This window comes from Rhinoderma darwinii, unplaced genomic scaffold, assembly GCF_050947455.1.
Source record: "Rhinoderma darwinii isolate aRhiDar2 unplaced genomic scaffold, aRhiDar2.hap1 Scaffold_513, whole genome shotgun sequence".
NCBI lineage: Eukaryota > Metazoa > Chordata > Amphibia > Anura > Rhinodermatidae > Rhinoderma > Rhinoderma darwinii.
In genome coordinates this window covers 58,649-83,064 of record NW_027464061.1, presented here as the reverse complement: position 1 = coordinate 83,064, position 24,416 = coordinate 58,649, and the positions used below count along the sequence as shown (strand labels likewise).

Here is a 24,416-nt window from a genome sequence, read left to right as displayed (position 1 = left end):
CGGAGATCAGCTGCGAATCTGGACCCCCTTTTTGAGGGGTCAATAAATCTTGAATGTTGGTAGGGTCAGAGCCAGATACGTGGGCGGCTCCAACCCCCACACTGCTCTCATCCGAACTCCGATAGGCAGCTTTCCTCCGAACTCCGGACTCCTCTTCCTCTCGCTGTCTCTTTGCAGAATGGCTCCTATCCATCTCCTCGAAGTCGCTCTCACCCATCTCTGGCCCCTGGCTGAAGATATTGCTGATGTCTTTACTTGGCAGCTGCACAGGGGCCTGTGAGGTCCCATCACTTTTGGCAACCTTTGCCTGCTTACGGGGAGCCTTCATCGCAAGCCCCTCCACAACCGCAGTGGAGGAACTTTGCTCCGACCCCCCCGTTGACCGGAAATGGTCAAAACGAGGCTCCAATCCAGCATGTTTTGGGGTTTTCTTAATGGAGCCCTCGTTTGACACAGAGTGTCTCCGCTCCATACCCACACTCTTGGGACAGGCGTCGGGTCCTACTGCAGAACCTACGGAGGCACGACGCCTGTCGCTAACCACTGCCTCAACAGGGTCCACTGCAGGCGGAGCAGAGGACCTGTTTGCAGAGGTGCCGGTCAACTTATGTCCAGCAGAGTCAGAATTCCTCCTGCTCTGCCTGGACCCGGTGGAATCCCTATGGCCGTCCCTCGAGGCTGACATCGGTGGGCCCCCCGATGGAGCTGTGAAGGACTTTGGCCTGGACCCCTCAGTCGTCAATGCTCGTTTTGGGGCATTACCAGCAGCGTCTGCACATGTTGCAAACTGCCGCTCTGGCCCTGGTCTGGGTGGCCCAGATTTCGCTCTGCGGGGGCAGTCTTTAAAAGCATGCCCAGTCATGCCGCACAGATTGCACAACACCTCGGAACTGCATTTTGCCGCCACGTGTCCAACCTGGCCACACCTATTACACTGCACCACATGGGGCCGGTCACAATGTTCTCTGGTGTGGCCATATCTCAAGCAGTTCCGGCAGGCTATTGGCATCTGGGGGTAAAATAAGAATCCTCGATTCTTCCCAATGGCAAAGTTCTGGGGTGGGTGATGTAAGCCTCCAATGCCATTGGGATCCTGGCGGAACTTCACCCAATATTTCCTTTTGCCATTCCAGAAGCTCTGGGTGTTCAAGATTTTGTGTGAGAAGCGGACCTCCCTGCAGTAACGACTGAGGAAGGTTTCAATGTCACACTCTGAGACAAATGGACTGAACATGCACATCACGAGCGGGACTTCTTCCTCCCCGTAGAGGAATAAAAAGTTCAGTCCATTTAGCCGCTCCTCACTCTGGTCCGCATCAGATAGTCTCTTGTGCATATTCTCGCAGCATGCCGCGGCCGTAAAGGAGATGGTGTACCGACCGCGGCTTTCCTGGTCATTGAGACACAGGATGTCCGCCCGCTTGAGCCCCAGGAAGTCCAGCAGAATCACCTCCACAATGAAGCGAAGGTTCTTCCGCTGACGATGGCCTTCTTCCACCTCAATGCGGACGGACTGGCGCAACCGGGTGTCCCCGGATGCGAAACCAAATGTAAATGGCATTTTCAGTGCCTGGGGGCTAAGCCTGTCCCTTATAGCAGCAAGGGCTCAGATTCCACAATTAAGTGGAACCCTCCCCCAAGGCCAAGGATTAGGGTACCCCAGACACCTACGAAGCCCGATAAACGCCCTCGGAACGCTCTTAGGAAAACGCCTCAAGGTCGGTTGACCTTTTGGGTAAGGCGCGATCGCAACTCGTTGTCCGGGGGCTAAGCCCACTCCCCAAATAGCAGCAAGGGGGTGAAGTCTCTCTGTGAAAAGAGACGATCCCCCAAGGCCAAGGAGCAGGGTACCCCGGACACCTCCCAACAAAACCAGATGCAGAAATACTACACCTGATCTTGCCAAAAGGCCGAGAAGCGATAACCCGAACGGGCCGCGCGTTGCCCGAGCCTGCCCGATACTGCTGTTCAGCCCTTGCAGCGATTCAGCCTACTTCTAGGCAATTCCATGGGGCCCTGCAGGCTCACACACTCACAGCTACACGGGAGGTGAATAAAGGCCGGAGAGGAAGCCAGACAGGATTTGCTTCTTTTGCTTGCACCACAATGCAGTGCTGAAAGAGGAGGAATCTACATAAAAACGCCTTCCTGGCAACGCCCAAATGCCCTGCTGCCATGCAGATAAACACTGGCAGCGGCAGCAAGTGCATGCCCACAGCCACCCCTTGTTCCTTCACACCTTGTATCAGCTGTAATCCAGTCCAGTCCAGTGCTGCCTGCTGAGCAGCACTGACCAACACTGCCTGGGCCCAGGCTTTTATCTCTGAGGCCCCATTATGATGTCAGAAAGCTGGCTCTGGAATCCTGAGGGCTCCACTATGACACGTGCAAAGTTCCGTCTGAACTTTATATAAGATGGTGAGGCTCAGTCAGTCACTCAGTGTTGCCTGAGAGGGCAACACTGCAACAGCCGGCCGCCAGGCTGTCTTTTTTTTGCACAGCTAGTTGCCTCCAGGAGGCCACAAGAGGGAGACAAGGGACTGCAAAATGGAAAATAGGCATCCACCAACTTTACAGACAACTTCTCCTTGCTCCTACAACCTCCATCCTTGCACAGTTTGTTATTCTTCTAGGTAACATAGTAACAAATCCAAATTGCTGCTCTCTTTGTAGGCAAGCAAGGCTTTGTTGCAACTGCAATTCTTACTTCTTCTTGAAATGTAGGGACGACAGTACATTCCATCACATCCATCTAGTGTACACAGGTAGGTCCATTGTGGCGGGCAGGCGAGCGGGCGGGCTGCTTTATTGGCTGTTTGCTGTTCCCCTACTCCACTCCACTATTTGACTGTTGTGCTGCATCAATCAATCAATCAATCAATCAATCAATCAATCAATCAATCAATCAATCAGTGGCTGGCTCAGGTGCAGCTCTTTAACTTACCTAAAAGGGAGGGCGGAGAGAAGACAAGGAAGGTGAATGAGGTGTTCCAATGTGAAATGCCGGAAACACAGAAACACAGACGACACACAACAAGAGGTGGCAATCTATTCATTAATTGCATTTAATCAATGAGCTCATTATCACTCATGCATTGTCCAACAGGTGTTGAAATAATGGGATTAAAAGGGGAGATCCCTTCAGAAAGACAGAAACAATAGCAAAGACAAAAAACACTTTTGGAATCTGCTTTTAGTCAACACATAAGGAAAGGGTGCACCGGTCCTGGAAATACTGCAATACCAGGTCAATGCGTGGAGTGGACAGAGCAAGCTCTATTTCCATCTCCCTGTTCTAAAAATCCATTTAATATATGGTCCCCAGATAGGGGACGTATCAGATATTAAACTGATAAGAACAGATACTACACTTGATCTTAGCCAAAAGGCCGAGAAGCGATAACCCGAACGGGCCGCGCGTTGCCCGAGCCTGCCCGATACTGCTGTTCAGCCCTTGCAGCGATTCAGCCTACTTCTAGGCAATTCCATGGGGCCCTGCAGGCTCACACACTCACAGCTACACGGGAGGTGAATAAAGGCCGGAGAGGAAGCCAGACAGGATTTGCTTCTTTTGCTTGCACCACAATGCAGTGCTGAAAGAGGAGGAATCTACATAAAAACGCCTTCCTGGCAACGCCCAAATGCCCTGCTGCCATGCAGATAAACACTGGCAGCGGCAGCAAGTGCATGCCCACAGCCACCCCTTGTTCCTTCACACCTTGTATCAGCTGTAATCCAGTCCAGTCCAGTGCTGCCTGCTGAGCAGCACTGACCAACACTGCCTGGGCCCAGGCTTTTATCTCTGAGGCCCCATTATGATGTCAGAAAGCTGGCTCTGGAATCCTGAGGGCTCCACTATGACACGTGCAAAGTTCCGTCTGAACTTTATATAAGACGGTGAGGCTCAGTCAGTCACTCAGTGTTGCCTGAGAGGGCAACACTGCAACAGCCGGCCGCCAGGCTGTCTTTTTTTTGCACAGCTAGTTGCCTCCAGGAGGCCACAAGAGGGAGACAAGGGACTGCAAAATGGAAAATAGGCATCCACCAACTTTACAGACAACTTCTCCTTGCTCCTACAACCTCCATCCTTGCACAGTTTGTTATTCTTCTAGGTAACATAGTAACAAATCCAAATTGCTGCTCTCTTTGTAGGCAAGCAAGGCTTTGTTGCAACTGCAATTCTTACTTCTTCTTGAAATGTAGGGACGACAGTACATTCCATCACATCCATCTAGTGTACACAGGTAGGTCCATTGTGGCGGGCAGGCGAGCGGGCGGGCTGCTTTATTGGCTGTTTGCTGTTCCCCTACTCCACTCCACTATTTGACTGTTGTGCTGCATCAATCAATCAATCAATCAATCAATCAATCAATCAATCAGTGGCTGGCTCAGGTGCAGCTCTTTAACTTACCTAAAAGGGAGGGCGGAGAGAAGACAAGGAAGGTGAATGAGGTGTTCCAATGTGAAATGCCGGAAACACAGAAACACAGACGACACACAACAAGAGGTGGCAATCTATTCATTAATTGCATTTAATCAATGAGCTCATTATCACTCATGCATTGTCCAACAGGTGTTGAAATAATGGGATTAAAAGGGGAGATCCCTTCAGAAAGACAGAAACAATAGCAAAGACAAAAAACACTTTTGGAATCTGCTTTTAGTCAACACATAAGGAAAGGGTGCACCGGTCCTGGAAATACTGCAATACCAGGTCAATGCGTGGAGTGGACAGAGCAAGCTCTATTTCCATCTCCCTGTTCTAAAAATCCATTTAATATATGGTCCCCAGATAGGGGACGTATCAGATATTAAACTGATAAGAACAGATACTACACTTGATCTTAGCCAAAAGGCCGAGAAGCGATAACCCGAACGGGCCGCGCGTTGCCCGAGCCTGCCCGATACTGCTGTTCAGCCCTTGCAGCGATTCAGCCTACTTCTAGGCAATTCCATGGGGCCCTGCAGGCTCACACACTCACAGCTACACGGGAGGTGAATAAAGGCCGGAGAGGAAGCCAGACAGGATTTGCTTCTTTTGCTTGCACCACAATGCAGTGCTGAAAGAGGAGGAATCTACATAAAAACGCCTTCCTGGCAACGCCCAAATGCCCTGCTGCCATGCAGATAAACACTGGCAGCGGCAGCAAGTGCATGCCCACAGCCACCCCTTGTTCCTTCACACCTTGTATCAGCTGTAATCCAGTCCAGTCCAGTGCTGCCTGCTGAGCAGCACTGACCAACACTGCCTGGGCCCAGGCTTTTATCTCTGAGGCCCCATTATGATGTCAGAAAGCTGGCTCTGGAATCCTGAGGGCTCTACTATGACACGTGCAAAGTTCCGTCTGAACTTTATATAAGACGGTGAGGCTCAGTCAGTCACTCAGTGTTGCCTGAGAGGGCAACACTGCAACAGCCGGCCGCCAGGCTGTCTTTTTTTTGCACAGCTAGTTGCCTCCAGGAGGCCACAAGAGGGAGACAAGGGACTGCAAAATGGAAAATAGGCATCCACCAACTTTACAGACAACTTCTCCTTGCTCCTACAACCTCCATCCTTGCACAGTTTGTTATTCTTCTAGGTAACATAGTAACAAATCCAAATTGCTGCTCTCTTTGTAGGCAAGCAAGGCTTTGTTGCAACTGCAATTCTTACTTCTTCTTGAAATGTAGGGACGACAGTACATTCCATCACATCCATCTAGTGTACACAGGTAGGTCCATTGTGGCGGGCAGGCGAGCGGGCGGGCTGCTTTATTGGCTGTTTGCTGTTCCCCTACTCCACTCCACTATTTGACTGTTGTGCTGCATCAATCAATCAATCAATCAATCAATCAATCAATCAATCAATCAATCAATCAATCAGTGGCTGGCTCAGGTGCAGCTCTTTAACTTACCTAAAAGGGAGGGCGGAGAGAAGACAAGGAAGGTGAATGAGGTGTTCCAATGTGAAATGCCGGAAACACAGAAACACAGACGACACACAACAAGAGGTGGCAATCTATTCATTAATTGCATTTAATCAATGAGCTCATTATCACTCATGCATTGTCCAACAGGTGTTGAAATAATGGGATTAAAAGGGGAGATCCCTTCAGAAAGACAGAAACAATAGCAAAGACAAAAAACACTTTTGGAATCTGCTTTTAGTCAACACATAAGGAAAGGGTGCACCGGTCCTGGAAATACTGCAATACCAGGTCAATGCGTGGAGTGGACAGAGCAAGCTCTATTTCCATCTCCCTGTTCTAAAAATCCATTTAATATATGGTCCCCAGATAGGGGACGTATCAGATATTAAACTGATAAGAACAGATACTACACTTGATCTTAGCCAAAAGGCCGAGAAGCGATAACCCGAACGGGCCGCGCGTTGCCCGAGCCTGCCCGATACTGCTGTTCAGCCCTTGCAGCGATTCAGCCTACTTCTAGGCAATTCCATGGGGCCCTGCAGGCTCACACACTCACAGCTACACGGGAGGTGAATAAAGGCCGGAGAGGAAGCCAGACAGGATTTGCTTCTTTTGCTTGCACCACAATGCAGTGCTGAAAGAGGAGGAATCTACATAAAAACGCCTTCCTGGCAACGCCCAAATGCCCTGCTGCCATGCAGATAAACACTGGCAGCGGCAGCAAGTGCATGCCCACAGCCACCCCTTGTTCCTTCACACCTTGTATCAGCTGTAATCCAGTCCAGTCCAGTGCTGCCTGCTGAGCAGCACTGACCAACACTGCCTGGGCCCAGGCTTTTATCTCTGAGGCCCCATTATGATGTCAGAAAGCTGGCTCTGGAATCCTGAGGGCTCCACTATGACACGTGCAAAGTTCCGTCTGAACTTTATATAAGACGGTGAGGCTCAGTCAGTCACTCAGTGTTGCCTGAGAGGGCAACACTGCAACAGCCGGCCGCCAGGCTGTCTTTTTTTTGCACAGCTAGTTGTCTCCAGGAGGCCACAAGAGGGAGACAAGGGACTGCAAAATGGAAAATAGGCATCCACCAACTTTACAGACAACTTCTCCTTGCTCCTACAACCTCCATCCTTGCACAGTTTGTTATTCTTCTAGGTAACATAGTAACAAATCCAAATTGCTGCTCTCTTTGTAGGCAAGCAAGGCTTTGTTGCAACTGCAATTCTTACTTCTTCTTGAAATGTAGGGACGACAGTACATTCCATCACATCCATCTAGTGTACACAGGTAGGTCCATTGTGGCGGGCAGGCGAGTGGGCGGGCTGCTTTATTGGCTGTTTGCTGTTCCCCTACTCCACTCCACTATTTGACTGTTGTGCTGCATCAATCAATCAATCAATCAATCAATCAATCAATCAATCAATCAATCAATCAATCAGTGGCTGGCTCAGGTGCAGCTCTTTAACTTACCTAAAAGGGAGGGCGGAGAGAAGACAAGGAAGGTGAATGAGGTGTTCCAATGTGAAATGCCGGAAACACAGAAACACAGACGACACACAACAAGAGGTGGCAATCTATTCATTAATTGCATTTAATCAATGAGCTCATTATCACTCATGCATTGTCCAACAGGTGTTGAAATAATGGGATTAAAAGGGGAGATCCCTTCAGAAAGACAGAAACAATAGCAAAGACAAAAAACACTTTTGGAATCTGCTTTTAGTCAACACATAAGGAAAGGGTGCACCGGTCCTGGAAATACTGCAATACCAGGTCAATGCGTGGAGTGGACAGAGCAAGCTCTATTTCCATCTCCCTGTTCTAAAAATCCATTTAATATATGGTCCCCAGATAGGGGACGTATCAGATATTAAACTGATAAGAACAGATACTACACTTGATCTTAGCCAAAAGGCCGAGAAGCGATAACCCGAACGGGCCGCGCGTTGCCCGAGCCTGCCCGATACTGCTGTTCAGCCCTTGCAGCGATTCAGCCTACTTCTAGGCAATTCCATGGGGCCCTGCAGGCTCACACACTCACAGCTACACGGGAGGTGAATAAAGGCCGGAGAGGAAGCCAGACAGGATTTGCTTCTTTTGCTTGCACCACAATGCAGTGCTGAAAGAGGAGGAATCTACATAAAAACGCCTTCCTGGCAACGCCCAAATGCCCTGCTGCCATGCAGATAAACACTGGCAGCGGCAGCAAGTGCATGCCCACAGCCACCCCTTGTTCCTTCACACCTTGTATCAGCTGTAATCCAGTCCAGTCCAGTGCTGCCTGCTGAGCAGCACTGACCAACACTGCCTGGGCCCAGGCTTTTATCTCTGAGGCCCCATTATGATGTCAGAAAGCTGGCTCTGGAATCCTGAGGGCTCCACTATGACACGTGCAAAGTTCCGTCTGAACTTTATATAAGACGGTGAGGCTCAGTCAGTCACTCAGTGTTGCCTGAGAGGGCAACACTGCAACAGCCGGCCGCCAGGCTGTCTTTTTTTTGCACAGCTAGTTGTCTCCAGGAGGCCACAAGAGGGAGACAAGGGACTGCAAAATGGAAAATAGGCATCCACCAACTTTACAGACAACTTCTCCTTGCTCCTACAACCTCCATCCTTGCACAGTTTGTTATTCTTCTAGGTAACATAGTAACAAATCCAAATTGCTGCTCTCTTTGTAGGCAAGCAAGGCTTTGTTGCAACTGCAATTCTTACTTCTTCTTGAAATGTAGGGACGACAGTACATTCCATCACATCCATCTAGTGTACACAGGTAGGTCCATTGTGGCGGGCAGGCGAGTGGGCGGGCTGCTTTATTGGCTGTTTGCTGTTCCCCTACTCCACTCCACTATTTGACTGTTGTGCTGCATCAATCAATCAATCAATCAATCAATCAATCAATCAATCAATCAATCAATCAATCAATCAATCAGTGGCTGGCTCAGGTGCAGCTCTTTAACTTACCTAAAAGGGAGGGCGGAGAGAAGACAAGGAAGGTGAATGAGGTGTTCCAATGTGAAATGCCGGAAACACAGAAACACAGACGACACACAACATGAGGTGTCAATCTATTCATTAATTGCATTTAATCAATGAGCTCATTATCACTCATGCATTGTCCAACAGGTGTTGAAATAATGGGATTAAAAGGGGAGATCCCTTCAGAAAGACAGAAACAATAGCAAAGACAAAAAACACTTTTGGAATCTGCTTTTAGTCAACACATAAGGAAAGGGTGCACCGGTCCTGGAAATACTGCAATACCAGGTCAATGCGTGGAGTGGACAGAGCAAGCTCTATTTCCATCTCCCTGTTCTAAAAATCCATTTAATATATGGTCCCCAGATAGGGGACGTATCAGATATTAAACTGATAAGAACAGATACTACACTTGATCTTAGCCAAAAGGCCGAGAAGCGATAACCCGAACGGGCCGCGCGTTGCCCGAGCCTGCCCGATACTGCTGTTCAGCCCTTGCAGCGATTCAGCCTACTTCTAGGCAATTCCATGGGGCCCTGCAGGCTCACACACTCACAGCTACACGGGAGGTGAATAAAGGCCGGAGAGGAAGCCAGACAGGATTTGCTTCTTTTGCTTGCACCACAATGCAGTGCTGAAAGAGGAGGAATCTACATAAAAACGCCTTCCTGGCAACGCCCAAATGCCCTGCTGCCATGCAGATAAACACTGGCAGCGGCAGCAAGTGCATGCCCACAGCCACCCCTTGTTCCTTCACACCTTGTATCAGCTGTAATCCAGTCCAGTCCAGTGCTGCCTGCTGAGCAGCACTGACCAACACTGCCTGGGCCCAGGCTTTTATCTCTGAGGCCCCATTATGATGTCAGAAAGCTGGCTCTGGAATCCTGAGGGCTCCACTATGACACGTGCAAAGTTCCGTCTGAACTTTATATAAGACGGTGAGGCTCAGTCAGTCACTCAGTGTTGCCTGAGAGGGCAACACTGCAACAGCCGGCCGCCAGGCTGTCTTTTTTTTGCACAGCTAGTTGCCTCCAGGAGGCCACAAGAGGGAGACAAGGGACTGCAAAATGGAAAATAGGCATCCACCAACTTTACAGACAACTTCTCCTTGCTCCTACAACCTCCATCCTTGCACAGTTTGTTATTCTTCTAGGTAACATAGTAACAAATCCAAATTGCTGCTCTCTTTGTAGGCAAGCAAGGCTTTGTTGCAACTGCAATTCTTACTTCTTCTTGAAATGTAGGGACGACAGTACATTCCATCACATCCATCTAGTGTACACAGGTAGGTCCATTGTGGCGGGCAGGCGAGCGGGCGGGCTGCTTTATTGGCTGTTTGCTGTTCCCCTACTCCACTCCACTATTTGACTGTTGTGCTGCATCAATCAATCAATCAATCAATCAATCAATCAATCAATCAATCAATCAATCAATCAATCAGTGGCTGGCTCAGGTGCAGCTCTTTAACTTACCTAAAAGGGAGGGCGGAGAGAAGACAAGGAAGGTGAATGAGGTGTTCCAATGTGAAATGCCGGAAACACAGAAACACAGACGACACACAACAAGAGGTGGCAATCTATTCATTAATTGCATTTAATCAATGAGCTCATTATCACTCATGCATTGTCCAACAGGTGTTGAAATAATGGGATTAAAAGGGGAGATCCCTTCAGAAAGACAGAAACAATAGCAAAGACAAAAAACACTTTTGGAATCTGCTTTTAGTCAACACATAAGGAAAGGGTGCACCGGTCCTGGAAATACTGCAATACCAGGTCAATGCGTGGAGTGGACAGAGCAAGCTCTATTTCCATCTCCCTGTTCTAAAAATCCATTTAATATATGGTCCCCAGATAGGGGACGTATCAGATATTAAACTGATAAGAACAGATACTACACTTGATCTTAGCCAAAAGGCCGAGAAGCGATAACCCGAACGGGCCGCGCGTTGCCCGAGCCTGCCCGATACTGCTGTTCAGCCCTTGCAGCGATTCAGCCTACTTCTAGGCAATTCCATGGGGCCCTGCAGGCTCACACACTCACAGCTACACGGGAGGTGAATAAAGGCCGGAGAGGAAGCCAGACAGGATTTGCTTCTTTTGCTTGCACCACAATGCAGTGCTGAAAGAGGAGGAATCTACATAAAAACGCCTTCCTGGCAACGCCCAAATGCCCTGCTGCCATGCAGATAAACACTGGCAGCGGCAGCAAGTGCATGCCCACAGCCACCCCTTGTTCCTTCACACCTTGTATCAGCTGTAATCCAGTCCAGTCCAGTGCTGCCTGCTGAGCAGCACTGACCAACACTGCCTGGGCCCAGGCTTTTATCTCTGAGGCCCCATTATGATGTCAGAAAGCTGGCTCTGGAATCCTGAGGGCTCCACTATGACACGTGCAAAGTTCCGTCTGAACTTTATATAAGACGGTGAGGCTCAGTCAGTCACTCAGTGTTGCCTGAGAGGGCAACACTGCAACAGCCGGCCGCCAGGCTGTCTTTTTTTTGCACAGCTAGTTGCCTCCAGGAGGCCACAAGAGGGAGACAAGGGACTGCAAAATGGAAAATAGGCATCCACCAACTTTACAGACAACTTCTCCTTGCTCCTACAACCTCCATCCTTGCACAGTTTGTTATTCTTCTAGGTAACATAGTAACAAATCCAAATTGCTGCTCTCTTTGTAGGCAAGCAAGGCTTTGTTGCAACTGCAATTCTTACTTCTTCTTGAAATGTAGGGACGACAGTACATTCCATCACATCCATCTAGTGTACACAGGTAGGTCCATTGTGGGGCAGGCGAGCGGGCGGGCTGCTTTATTGGCTGTTTGCTGTTCCCCTACTCCACTCCACTATTTGACTGTTGTGCTGCATCAATCAATCAATCAATCAATCAATCAATCAATCAATCAATCAATCAATCAATCAATCAATCAATCAATCAATCAATCAGTGGCTGGCTCAGGTGCAGCTCTTTAACTTACCTAAAAGGGAGGGCGGAGAGAAGACAAGGAAGGTGAATGAGGTGTTCCAATGTGAAATGCCGGAAACACAGAAACACAGACGACACACAACAAGAGGTGGCAATCTATTCATTAATTGCATTTAATCAATGAGCTCATTATCACTCATGCATTGTCCAACAGGTGTTGAAATAATGGGATTAAAAGGGGAGATCCCTTCAGAAAGACAGAAACAATAGCAAAGACAAAAAACACTTTTGGAATCTGCTTTTAGTCAACACATAAGGAAAGGGTGCACCGGTCCTGGAAATACTGCAATACCAGGTCAATGCGTGGAGTGGACAGAGCAAGCTCTATTTCCATCTCCCTGTTCTAAAAATCCATTTAATATATGGTCCCCAGATAGGGGACGTATCAGATATTAAACTGATAAGAACAGATACTACACTTGATCTTAGCCAAAAGGCCGAGAAGCGATAACCCGAACGGGCCGCGCGTTGCCCGAGCCTGCCCGATACTGCTGTTCAGCCCTTGCAGCGATTCAGCCTACTTCTAGGCAATTCCATGGGGCCCTGCAGGCTCACACACTCACAGCTACACGGGAGGTGAATAAAGGCCGGAGAGGAAGCCAGACAGGATTTGCTTCTTTTGCTTGCACCACAATGCAGTGCTGAAAGAGGAGGAATCTACATAAAAACGCCTTCCTGGCAACGCCCAAATGCCCTGCTGCCATGCAGATAAACACTGGCAGCGGCAGCAAGTGCATGCCCACAGCCACCCCTTGTTCCTTCACACCTTGTATCAGCTGTAATCCAGTCCAGTCCAGTGCTGCCTGCTGAGCAGCACTGACCAACACTGCCTGGGCCCAGGCTTTTATCTCTGAGGCCCCATTATGATGTCAGAAAGCTGGCTCTGGAATCCTGAGGGCTCCACTATGACACGTGCAAAGTTCCGTCTGAACTTTATATAAGACGGTGAGGCTCAGTCAGTCACTCAGTGTTGCCTGAGAGGGCAACACTGCAACAGCCGGCCGCCAGGCTGTCTTTTTTTTGCACAGCTAGTTGCCTCCAGGAGGCCACAAGAGGGAGACAAGGGACTGCAAAATGGAAAATAGGCATCCACCAACTTTACAGACAACTTCTCCTTGCTCCTACAACCTCCATCCTTGCACAGTTTGTTATTCTTCTAGGTAACATAGTAACAAATCCAAATTGCTGCTCTCTTTGTAGGCAAGCAAGGCTTTGTTGCAACTGCAATTCTTACTTCTTCTTGAAATGTAGGGACGACAGTACATTCCATCACATCCATCTAGTGTACACAGGTAGGTCCATTGTGGCGGGCAGGCGAGCGGGCGGGCTGCTTTATTGGCTGTTTGCTGTTCCCCTACTCCACTCCACTATTTGACTGTTGTGCTGCATCAATCAATCAATCAATCAATCAATCAATCAATCAATCAATCAATCAATCAGTGGCTGGCTCAGGTGCAGCTCTTTAACTTACCTAAAAGGGAGGGCGGAGAGAAGACAAGGAAGGTGAATGAGGTGTTCCAATGTGAAATGCCGGAAACACAGAAACACAGACGACACACAACAAGAGGTGGCAATCTATTCATTAATTGCATTTAATCAATGAGCTCATTATCACTCATGCATTGTCCAACAGGTGTTGAAATAATGGGATTAAAAGGGGAGATCCCTTCAGAAAGACAGAAACAATAGCAAAGACAAAAAACACTTTTGGAATCTGCTTTTAGTCAACACATAAGGAAAGGGTGCACCGGTCCTGGAAATACTGCAATACCAGGTCAATGCGTGGAGTGGACAGAGCAAGCTCTATTTCCATCTCCCTGTTCTAAAAATCCATTTACTATATGGTCCCCAGATAGGGGACGTATCAGATATTAAACTGATAAGAACAGATACTACACTTGATCTTAGCCAAAAGGCCGAGAAGCGATAACCCGAACGGGCCGCGCGTTGCCCGAGCCTGCCCGATACTGCTGTTCAGCCCTTGCAGCGATTCAGCCTACTTCTAGGCAATTCCATGGGGCCCTGCAGGCTCACACACTCACAGCTACACGGGAGGTGAATAAAGGCCGGAGAGGAAGCCAGACAGGATTTGCTTCTTTTGCTTGCACCACAATGCAGTGCTGAAAGAGGAGGAATCTACATAAAAACGCCTTCCTGGCAACGCCCAAATGCCCTGCTGCCATGCAGATAAACACTGGCAGCGGCAGCAAGTGCATGCCCACAGCCACCCCTTGTTCCTTCACACCTTGTATCAGCTGTAATCCAGTCCAGTCCAGTGCTGCCTGCTGAGCAGCACTGACCAACACTGCCTGGGCCCAGGCTTTTATCTCTGAGGCCCCATTATGATGTCAGAAAGCTGGCTCTGGAATCCTGAGGGCTCCACTATGACACGTGCAAAGTTCCGTCTGAACTTTATATAAGACGGTGAGGCTCAGTCAGTCACTCAGTGTTGCCTGAGAGGGCAACACTGCAACAGCCGGCCGCCAGGCTGTCTTTTTTTTGCACAGCTAGTTGCCTCCAGGAGGCCACAAGAGGGAGACAAGGGACTGCAAAATGGAAAATAGGCATCCACCAACTTTACAGACAACTTCTCCTTGCTCCTACAACCTCCATCCTTGCACAGTTTGTTATTCTTCTAGGTAACATAGTAACAAATCCAAATTGCTGCTCTCTTTGTAGGCAAGCAAGGCTTTGTTGCAACTGCAATTCTTACTTCTTCTTGAAATGTAGGGACGACCGTACATTCCATCACATCCATCTAGTGTACACAGGTAGGTCCATTGTGGCGGGCAGGCGAGCGGTCGGGCTGCTTTATTGGCTGTTTGCTGTTCCCCTACTCCACTCCACTATTTGACTGTTGTGCTGCATCAATCAATCAATCAATCAATCAATCAATCAATCAATCAATCAATCAATCAATCAGTGGCTGGCTCAGGTGCAGCTCTTTAACTTACCTAAAAGGGAGGGCGGAGAGAAGACAAGGAAGGTGAATGAGGTGTTCCAATGTGAAATGCCGGAAACACAGAAACACAGACGACACACAACAAGAGGTGGCAATCTATTCATTAATTGCATTTAATCAATGAGCTCATTATCACTCATGCATTGTCCAACAGGTGTTGAAATAATGGGATTAAAAGGGGAGATCCCTTCAGAAAGACAGAAACAATAGCAAAGACAAAAAACACTTTTGGAATCTGCTTTTAGTCAACACATAAGGAAAGGGTGCACCGGTCCTGGAAATACTGCAATACCAGGTCAATGCGTGGAGTGGACAGAGCAAGCTCTATTTCCATCTCCCTGTTCTAAAAATCCATTTAATATATGGTCCCCAGATAGGGGACGTATCAGATATTAAACTGATAAGAACAGATACTACACTTGATCTTAGCCAAAAGGCCGAGAAGCGATAACCCGAACGGGCCGCGCGTTGCCCGAGCCTGCCCGATACTGCTGTTCAGCCCTTGCAGCGATTCAGCCTACTTCTAGGCAATTCCATGGGGCCCTGCAGGCTCACACACTCACAGCTACACGGGAGGTGAATAAAGGCCGGAGAGGAAGCCAGACAGGATTTGCTTCTTTTGCTTGCACCACAATGCAGTGCTGAAAGAGGAGGAATCTACATAAAAACGCCTTCCTGGCAACGCCCAAATGCCCTGCTGCCATGCAGATAAACACTGGCAGCGGCAGCAAGTGCATGCCCACAGCCACCCCTTGTTCCTTCACACCTTGTATCAGCTGTAATCCAGTCCAGTCCAGTGCTGCCTGCTGAGCAGCACTGACCAACACTGCCTGGGCCCAGGCTTTTATCTCTGAGGCCCCATTATGATGTCAGAAAGCTGGCTCTGGAATCCTGAGGGCTCCACTATGACACGTGCAAAGTTCCGTCTGAACTTTATATAAGACGGTGAGGCTCAGTCAGTCACTCAGTGTTGCCTGAGAGGGCAACACTGCAACAGCCGGCCGCCAGGCTGTCTTTTTTTTGCACAGCTAGTTGCCTCCAGGAGGCCACAAGAGGGAGACAAGGGACTGCAAAATGGAAAATAGGCATCCACCAACTTTACAGACAACTTCTCCTTGCTCCTACAACCTCCATCCTTGCACAGTTTGTTATTCTTCTAGGTAACATAGTAACAAATCCAAATTGCTGCTCTCTTTGTAGGCAAGCAAGGCTTTGTTGCAACTGCAATTCTTACTTCTTCTTGAAATGTAGGGACGACAGTACATTCCATCACATCCATCTAGTGTACACAGGTAGGTCCATTGTGGCGGGCAGGCGAGCGGGCGGGCTGCTTTATTGGCTGTTTGCTGTTCCCCTACTCCACTCCACTATTTGACTGTTGTGCTGCATCAATCAATCAATCAATCAATCAATCAATCAATCAATCAGTGGCTGGCTCAGGTGCAGCTCTTTAACTTACCTAAAAGGGAGGGCGGAGAGAAGACAAGGAAGGTGAATGAGGTGTTCCAATGTGAAATGCCGGAAACACAGAAACACAGACGACACACAACAAGAGGTGGCAATCTATTCATTAATTGCATTTAATCAATGAGCTCATTATCACTCATGCATTGTCCAACAGGTGTTGAAATAATGGGATTAAAAGGGGAGATCCCTTCAGAAAGACAGAAACAATAGCAAAGACAAAAAACACTTTTGGAATCTGCTTTTAGTCAACACATAAGGAAAGGGTGCACCGGTCCTGGAAATACTGCAATACCAGGTCAATGCGTGGAGTGGACAGAGCAAGCTCTATTTCCATCTCCCTGTTCTAAAAATCCATTTAATATATGGTCCCCAGATAGGGGACGTATCAGATATTAAACTGATAAGAACAGATACTACACTTGATCTTAGCCAAAAGGCCGAGAAGCGATAACCCGAACGGGCCGCGCGTTGCCCGAGCCTGCCCGATACTGCTGTTCAGCCCTTGCAGCGATTCAGCCTACTTCTAGGCAATTCCATGGGGCCCTGCAGGCTCACACACTCACAGCTACACGGGAGGTGAATAAAGGCCGGAGAGGAAGCCAGACAGGATTTGCTTCTTTTGCTTGCACCACAATGCAGTGCTGAAAGAGGAGGAATCTACATAAAAACGCCTTCCTGGCAACGCCCAAATGCCCTGCTGCCATGCAGATAAACACTGGCAGCGGCAGCAAGTGCATGCCCACAGCCACCCCTTGTTCCTTCACACCTTGTATCAGCTGTAATCCAGTCCAGTCCAGTGCTGCCTGCTGAGCAGCACTGACCAACACTGCCTGGGCCCAGGCTTTTATCTCTGAGGCCCCATTATGATGTCAGAAAGCTGGCTCTGGAATCCTGAGGGCTCCACTATGACACGTGCAAAGTTCCGTCTGAACTTTATATAAGACGGTGAGGCTCAGTCAGTCACTCAGTGTTGCCTGAGAGGGCAACACTGCAACAGCCGGCCGCCAGGCTGTCTTTTTTTTGCACAGCTAGTTGCCTCCAGGAGGCCACAAGAGGGAGACAAGGGACTGCAAAATGGAAAATAGGCATCCACCAACTTTACAGACAACTTCTCCTTGCTCCTACAACCTCCATCCTTGCACAGTTTGTTATTCTTCTAGGTAACATAGTAACAAATCCAAATTGCTGCTCTCTTTGTAGGCAAGCAAGGCTTTGTTGCAACTGCAATTCTTACTTCTTCTTGAAATGTAGGGACGACAGTACATTCCATCACATCCATCTAGTGTACACAGGTAGGTCCATTGTGGCGGGCAGGCGAGCGGGCGGGCTGCTTTATTGGCTGTTTGCTGTTCCCCTACTCCACTCCACTATTTGACTGTTGTGCTGCATAAATCAATCAATCAATCAATCAATCAATCAATCAATCAATCAGTGGCTGGCTCAGGTGCAGCTCTTTAACTTACCTAAAAGGGAGGGCGGAGAGAAGACAAGGAAGGTGAATGAGGTGTTCCAATGTGAAATGCCGGAAACACAGAAACACAGACGACACACAACAAGAGGTGGCAATCTATTCATTAATTGCATTTAATCAATGAGCTCATTATCACTCATGCATTGTCCAACAGGTGTTGAAATAATGGGATTAAAAGGGGAGATCCCTTCAGAAAGACAGAAACAATAGCAAAGACAAAAAACACTTTTGGAATCTGCTTTTAGTCAACACATAAGGAAAGGGTGCACCGGTCCTGGAAATACTGCAATACCAGGTCAATGCGTGGAGTGGACAGAGCAAGCTCTATTTCCATCTCCCTGTTCTAAAAATCCATTTAATATATGGTCCCCAGATAGGGGACGTATCAGATATTAAACTGATAAGAACAGATACTACACTTGATCTTAGCCAAAAGGCCGAGAAGCGATAACCCGAACGGGCCGCGCGTTGCCCGAGCCTGCCCGATACTGCTGTTCAGCCCTTGCAGCGATTCAGCCTACTTCTAGGCAATTCCATGGGGCCCTGCAGGCTCACACACTCACAGCTACACGGGAGGTGAATAAAGGCCGGAGAGGAAGCCAGACAGGATTTGCTTCTTTTGCTTGCACCACAATGCAGTGCTGAAAGAGGAGGAATCTACATAAAAACGCCTTCCTGGCAACGCCCAAATGCCCTGCTGCCATGCAGATAAACACTGGCAGCGGCAGCAAGTGCATGCCCACAGCCACCCCTTGTTCCTTCACACCTTGTATCAGCTGTAATCCAGTCCAGTCCAGTGCTGCCTGCTGAGCAGCACTGACCAACACTGCCTGGGCCCAGGCTTTTATCTCTGAGGCCCCATTATGATGTCAGAAAGCTGGCTCTGGAATCCTGAGGGCTCCACTATGACACGTGCAAAGTTCCGTCTGAACTTTATATAAGACGGTGAGGCTCAGTCAGTCACTCAGTGTTGCCTGAGAGGGCAACACTGCAACAGCCGGCCGCCAGGCTGTCTTTTTTTAGCACAGCTAGTTGCCTCCAGGAGGCCACAAGAGGGAGACAAGGGACTGCAAAATGGAAAATAGGCATCCACCAACTTTACAGACAACTTCTCCTTGCTCCTACAACCTCCATCCTTGCACAGTTTGTTATTCTTCTAGGTAACATAGTAACAAATCCAAATTGCTGCTCTCTTTGTAGGCAAGCAAGGCTTTGTTGCAACTGCAATTCTTACTTCTTCTTGAAATGTAGGGACGACAGTACATTCCATCACATCCATCTAGTGTACACAGGTAGGTCCATTGTGGCGGGCAGGCGAGCGGGCGGGCTGCTTTATTGGCTGTTTGCTGTTCCCCTACTCCACTCCACTATTTGACTGTTGTGCTGCATCAATCAATCAATCAATCAATCAATCAATCAATCAATCAATCAATCAATCAATCAATCAATCAGTGGCTGGCTCAGGTGCAGCTCTTTAACTTACCTAAAAGGGAGGGCGGAGAGAAGACAAGGAAGGTGAATGAGGTGTTCCAATGTGAAATGCCGGAAACACAGAAACACAGACGACACACAACAAGAGGTGGCAATCTATTCATTAATTGCATTTAATCAATGAGCTCATTATCACTCATGCATTGTCCAACAGGTGTTGAAATAATGGGATTAAAAGGGGAGATCCCTTCAGAAAGACAGAAACAATAGCAAAGACAAAAAACACTTTTGGAATCTGCTTTTAGTCAACACATAAGGAAAGGGTGCACCGGTCCTGGAAATACTGCAATACCAGGTCAATGCGTGGAGTGGACAGAGCAAGCTCTATTTCCATCTCCCTGTTCTAAAAATCCATTTAATATATGGTCCCCAGATAGGGGACGTATCAGATATTAAACTGATAAGAACAGATACTACACTTGATCTTAGCCAAAAGGCCGAGAAGCGATAACCCGAACGGGCCGCGCGTTGCCCGAGCCTGCCCGATACTGCTGTTCAGCCCTTGCAGCGATTCAGCCTACTTCTAGGCAATTCCATGGGGCCCTGCAGGCTCACACACTCACAGCTACACGGGAGGTGAATAAAGGCCGGAGAGGAAGCCAGACAGGATTTGCTTCTTTTGCTTGCACCACAATGCAGTGCTGAAAGAGGAGGAATCTACATAAAAACGCCTTCCTGGCAACGCCCAAATGCCCTGCTGCCATGCAGATAAACACTGGCAGCGGCAGCAAGTGCATGCCCACAGCCACCCCTTGTTCCTTCACACCTTGTATCAGCTGTAATCCAGTCCAGTCCAGTGCTGCCTGCTGAGCAGCACTGACCAACACTGCCTGGGCCCAGGCTTTTATCTCTGAGGCCCCATTATGATGTCAGAAAGCTGGCTCTGGAATCCTGAGGGCTCCACTATGACACGTGCAAAGTTCCGTCTGAACTTTATATAAGACGGTGAGGCTCAGTCAGTCACTCAGTGTTGCCTGAGAGGGCAACACTGCAACAGCCGGCCGCCAGGCTGTCTTTTTTTTGCACAGCTAGTTGCCTCCAGGAGGCCACAAGAGGGAGACAAGGGACTGCAAAATGGAAAATAGGCATCCACCAACTTTACAGACAACTTCTCCTTGCTCCTACAACCTCCATCCTTGCACAGTTTGTTATTCTTCTAGGTAACATAGTAACAAATCCAAATTGCTGCTCTCTTTGTAGGCAAGCAAGGCTTTGTTGCAACTGCAATTCTTACTTCTTCTTGAAATGTAGGGACGACAGTACATTCCATCACATCCATCTAGTGTACACAGGTAGGTCCATTGTGGGGCAGGCGAGCGGGCGGGCTGCTTTATTGGCTGTTTGCTGTTCCCCTACTCCACTCCACTATTTGACTGTTGTGCTGCATCAATCAATCAATCAATCAATCAATCAATCAATCAATCAATCAATCAATCAATCAATCAGTGGCTGGCTCAGGTGCAGCTCTTTAACTTACCTAAAAGGGAGGGCGGAGAGAAGACAAGGAAGGTGAATGAGGTGTTCCAATGTGAAATGCCGGAAACACAGAAACACAGACGACACACAACAAGAGGTGGCAATCTATTCATTAATTGCATTTAATCAATGAGCTCATTATCACTCATGCATTGTCCAACAGGTGTTGAAATAATGGGATTAAAAGGGGAGATCCCTTCAGAAAGACAGAAACAATAGCAAAGACAAAAAACACTTTTGGAATCTGCTTTTAGTCAACACATAAGGAAAGGGTGCACCGGTCCTGGAAATACTGCAATACCAGGTCAATGCGTGGAGTGGACAGAGCAAGCTCTATTTCCATCTCCCTGTTCTAAAAATCCATTTAATATATGGTCCCCAGATAGGGGACGTATCAGATATTAAACTGATAAGAACAGATACTACACTTGATCTTAGCCAAAAGGCCGAGAAGCGATAACCCGAACGGGCCGCGCGTTGCCCGAGCCTGCCCGATACTGCTGTTCAGCCCTTGCAGCGATTCAGCCTACTTCTAGGCAATTCCATGGGGCCCTGCAGGCTCACACACTCACAGCTACACGGGAGGTGAATAAAGGCCGGAGAGGAAGCCAGACAGGATTTGCTTCTTTTGCTTGCACCACAATGCAGTGCTGAAAGAGGAGGAATCTACATAAAAACGCCTTCCTGGCAACGCCCAAATGCCCTGCTGCCATGCAGATAAACACTGGCAGCGGCAGCAAGTGCATGCCCACAGCCACCCCTTGTTCCTTCACACCTTGTATCAGCTGTAATCCAGTCCAGTCCAGTGCTGCCTGCTGAGCAGCACTGACCAACACTGCCTGGGCCCAGGCTTTTATCTCTGAGGCCCCATTATGATGTCAGAAAGCTGGCTCTGGAATCCTGAGGGCTCCACTATGACACGTGCAAAGTTCCGTCTGAACTTTATATAAGACGGTGAGGCTCAGTCAGTCACTCAGTGTTGCCTGAGAGGGCAACACTGCAACAGCCGGCCGCCAGGCTGTCTTTTTTTTGCACAGCTAGTTGCCTCCAGGAGGCCACAAGAGGGAGACAAGGGACTGCAAAATGGAAAATAGGCATCCACCAACTTTACAGACAACTTCTCCTTGCTCCTACAACCTCCATCCTTGCACAGTTTGTTATTCTTCTAGGTAACATAGTAACAAATCCAAATTGCTGCTCTCTTTGTAGGCAAGCAAGGCTTTGTTGCAACTGCAATTCTTACTTCTTCTTGAAATGTAGGGACGACAGTACATTCCATCACATCCATCTAGTGTACACAGGTAGGTCCATTGTGGCGGGCAGGCGAGCGGGCGGGCTGCTTTATTGGCTGTTTGCTGTTCCCCTACTCCACTCCACTATTTGACTGTTGTGCTGCATCAATCAATCAATCAATCAATCAATCAATCAATCAATCAATCAATCAATCAATCAATCAATCAATCAATCAGTGGCTGGTTCAGGTGCAGCTCTTTAACTTACCTAAAAGGGAGGGCGGAGAGAAGACAAGGAAGGTGAATGAGGTGTTCCAATGTGAAATGCCGGAAACACAGAAACACAGACGACACACAACAAGAGGTGGCAATCTATTCATTAATTGCATTTAATCAATGAGCTCATTATCACTCATGCATTGTCCAACAGGTGTTGAAATAATGGGATTAAAAGGGGAGATCCCTTCAGAAAGACAGAAACAATAGCAAAGACAAAAAACACTTTTGGAATCTGCTTTTAGTCAACACATAAGGAAAGGGTGCACCGGTCCTGGAAATACTGCAATACCAGGTCAATGCGTGGAGTGGACAGAGCAAGCTCTATTTCCATCTCCCTGTTCTAAAAATCCATTTAATATATGGTCCCCAGATAGGGGACGTATCAGATATTAAACTGATAAGAACAGATACTACACTTGATCTTAGCCAAAAGGCCGAGAAGCGATAACCCGAACGGGCCGCGCGTTGCCCGAGCCTGCCCGATACTGCTGTTCAGCCCTTGCAGCGATTCAGCCTACTTCTAGGCAATTCCATGGGGCCCTGCAGGCTCACACACTCACAGCTACACGGGAGGTGAATAAAGGCCGGAGAGGAAGCCAGACAGGATTTGCTTCTTTTGCTTGCACCACAATGCAGTGCTGAAAGAGGAGGAATCTACATAAAAACGCCTTCCTGGCAACGCCCAAATGCCCTGCTGCCATGCAGATAAACACTGGCAGCGGCAGCAAGTGCATGCCCACAGCCACCCCTTGTTCCTTCACACCTTGTATCAGCTGTAATCCAGTCCAGTCCAGTGCTGCCTGCTGAGCAGCACTGACCAACACTGCCTGGGCCCAGGCTTTTATCTCTGAGGCCCCATTATGATGTCAGAAAGCTGGCTCTGGAATCCTGAGGGCTCCACTATGACACGTGCAAAGTTCCGTCTGAACTTTATATAAGACGGTGAGGCTCAGTCAGTCACTCAGTGTTGCCTGAGAGGGCAACACTGCAACAGCCGGCCGCCAGGCTGTCTTTTTTTTGCACAGCTAGTTGCCTCCAGGAGGCCACAAGAGGGAGACAAGGGACTGCAAAATGGAAAATAGGCATCCACCAACTTTACAGACAACTTCTCCTTGCTCCTACAACCTCCATCCTTGCACAGTTTGTTATTCTTCTAGGTAACATAGTAACAAATCCAAATTGCTGCTCTCTTTGTAGGCAAGCAAGGCTTTGTTGCAACTGCAATTCTTACTTCTTCTTGAAATGTAGGGACGACAGTACATTCCATCACATCCATCTAGTGTACACAGGTAGGTCCATTGTGGCGGGCAGGCGAGTGGGCGGGCTGCTTTATTGGCTGTTTGCTGTTCCCCTACTCCACTCCACTATTTGACTGTTGTGCTGCATCAATCAATCAATCAATCAATCAATCAATCAATCAATCAATCAATCAATCAGTGGCTGGCTCAGGTGCAGCTCTTTAACTTACCTAAAAGGGAGGGCGGAGAGAAGACAAGGAAGGTGAATGAGGTGTTCCAATGTGAAATGCCGGAAACACAGAAACACAGACGACACACAACAAGAGGTGGCAATCTATTCATTAATTGCATTTAATCAATGAGCTCATTATCACTCATGCATTGTCCAACAGGTGTTGAAATAATGGGATTAAAAGGGGAGATCCCTTCAGAAAGACAGAAACAATAGCAAAGACAAAAAACACTTTTGGAATCTGCTTTTAGTCAACACATAAGGAAAGGGTGCACCGGTCCTGGAAATACTGCAATACCAGGTCAATGCGTGGAGTGGACAGAGCAAGCTCTATTTCCATCTCCCTGTTCTAAAAATCCATTTAATATATGGTCCCCAGATAGGGGACGTATCAGATATTAAACTGATAAGAACAGATACTACACTTGATCTTAGCCAAAAGGCCGAGAAGCGATAACCCGAACGGGCCGCGCGTTGCCCGAGCCTGCCCGATACTGCTGTTCAGCCCTTGCAGCGATTCAGCCTACTTCTAGGCAATTCCATGGGGCCCTGCAGGCTCACACACTCACAGCTACACGGGAGGTGAATAAAGGCCGGAGAGGAAGCCAGACAGGATTTGCTTCTTTTGCTTGCACCACAATGCAGTGCTGAAAGAGGAGGAATCTACATAAAAACGCCTTCCTGGCAACGCCCAAATGCC

The 24,416-nt window shown here is 48.4% G+C and overlaps 15 non-coding genes across 15 annotated transcripts; all 15 read right to left on the bottom strand.

Moving 5' to 3' along the window:
* Window positions 1-3,210: 3,210 nt before the first annotated feature.
* LOC142721106 (U2 spliceosomal RNA) lies at window positions 3,211-3,401 on the bottom strand. The gene has a single exon (XR_012873862.1). It is a non-coding gene; the product is annotated as a U2 spliceosomal RNA (small nuclear RNA).
* Window positions 3,402-4,677: 1,276 nt separating this feature from the next.
* Window positions 4,678-4,868, bottom strand: LOC142721105 (U2 spliceosomal RNA). The gene has a single exon (XR_012873861.1). It is a non-coding gene; the product is annotated as a U2 spliceosomal RNA (small nuclear RNA).
* A 1,292-nt stretch (window positions 4,869-6,160) lies between these two features.
* Window positions 6,161-6,351, bottom strand: LOC142721104 (U2 spliceosomal RNA). Its single transcript, XR_012873860.1, has one exon. It is a non-coding gene; the product is annotated as a U2 spliceosomal RNA (small nuclear RNA).
* Window positions 6,352-7,643: 1,292 nt separating this feature from the next.
* LOC142721103 (U2 spliceosomal RNA) lies at window positions 7,644-7,834 on the bottom strand. Its single transcript, XR_012873859.1, has one exon. It is a non-coding gene; the product is annotated as a U2 spliceosomal RNA (small nuclear RNA).
* Window positions 7,835-9,134: 1,300 nt separating this feature from the next.
* LOC142721102 (U2 spliceosomal RNA) lies at window positions 9,135-9,325 on the bottom strand. The gene has a single exon (XR_012873858.1). It is a non-coding gene; the product is annotated as a U2 spliceosomal RNA (small nuclear RNA).
* Window positions 9,326-10,621: 1,296 nt separating this feature from the next.
* Window positions 10,622-10,812, bottom strand: LOC142721100 (U2 spliceosomal RNA). The gene has a single exon (XR_012873855.1). It is a non-coding gene; the product is annotated as a U2 spliceosomal RNA (small nuclear RNA).
* Window positions 10,813-12,126: 1,314 nt separating this feature from the next.
* On the bottom strand, window positions 12,127-12,317 carry LOC142721099 (U2 spliceosomal RNA). The gene has a single exon (XR_012873854.1). It is a non-coding gene; the product is annotated as a U2 spliceosomal RNA (small nuclear RNA).
* A 1,288-nt stretch (window positions 12,318-13,605) lies between these two features.
* On the bottom strand, window positions 13,606-13,796 carry LOC142721056 (U2 spliceosomal RNA). Its single transcript, XR_012873813.1, has one exon. It is a non-coding gene; the product is annotated as a U2 spliceosomal RNA (small nuclear RNA).
* A 1,292-nt stretch (window positions 13,797-15,088) lies between these two features.
* LOC142721098 (U2 spliceosomal RNA) lies at window positions 15,089-15,279 on the bottom strand. Its single transcript, XR_012873853.1, has one exon. It is a non-coding gene; the product is annotated as a U2 spliceosomal RNA (small nuclear RNA).
* Window positions 15,280-16,555: 1,276 nt separating this feature from the next.
* Window positions 16,556-16,746, bottom strand: LOC142721097 (U2 spliceosomal RNA). Its single transcript, XR_012873852.1, has one exon. It is a non-coding gene; the product is annotated as a U2 spliceosomal RNA (small nuclear RNA).
* Window positions 16,747-18,026: 1,280 nt separating this feature from the next.
* Window positions 18,027-18,217, bottom strand: LOC142721095 (U2 spliceosomal RNA). Its single transcript, XR_012873851.1, has one exon. It is a non-coding gene; the product is annotated as a U2 spliceosomal RNA (small nuclear RNA).
* Window positions 18,218-19,517: 1,300 nt separating this feature from the next.
* On the bottom strand, window positions 19,518-19,708 carry LOC142721094 (U2 spliceosomal RNA). Its single transcript, XR_012873850.1, has one exon. It is a non-coding gene; the product is annotated as a U2 spliceosomal RNA (small nuclear RNA).
* A 1,294-nt stretch (window positions 19,709-21,002) lies between these two features.
* Window positions 21,003-21,193, bottom strand: LOC142721093 (U2 spliceosomal RNA). Its single transcript, XR_012873849.1, has one exon. It is a non-coding gene; the product is annotated as a U2 spliceosomal RNA (small nuclear RNA).
* Window positions 21,194-22,501: 1,308 nt separating this feature from the next.
* Window positions 22,502-22,692, bottom strand: LOC142721092 (U2 spliceosomal RNA). The gene has a single exon (XR_012873848.1). It is a non-coding gene; the product is annotated as a U2 spliceosomal RNA (small nuclear RNA).
* A 1,288-nt stretch (window positions 22,693-23,980) lies between these two features.
* LOC142721091 (U2 spliceosomal RNA) lies at window positions 23,981-24,171 on the bottom strand. The gene has a single exon (XR_012873847.1). It is a non-coding gene; the product is annotated as a U2 spliceosomal RNA (small nuclear RNA).
* Window positions 24,172-24,416: the final 245 nt, after the last annotated feature.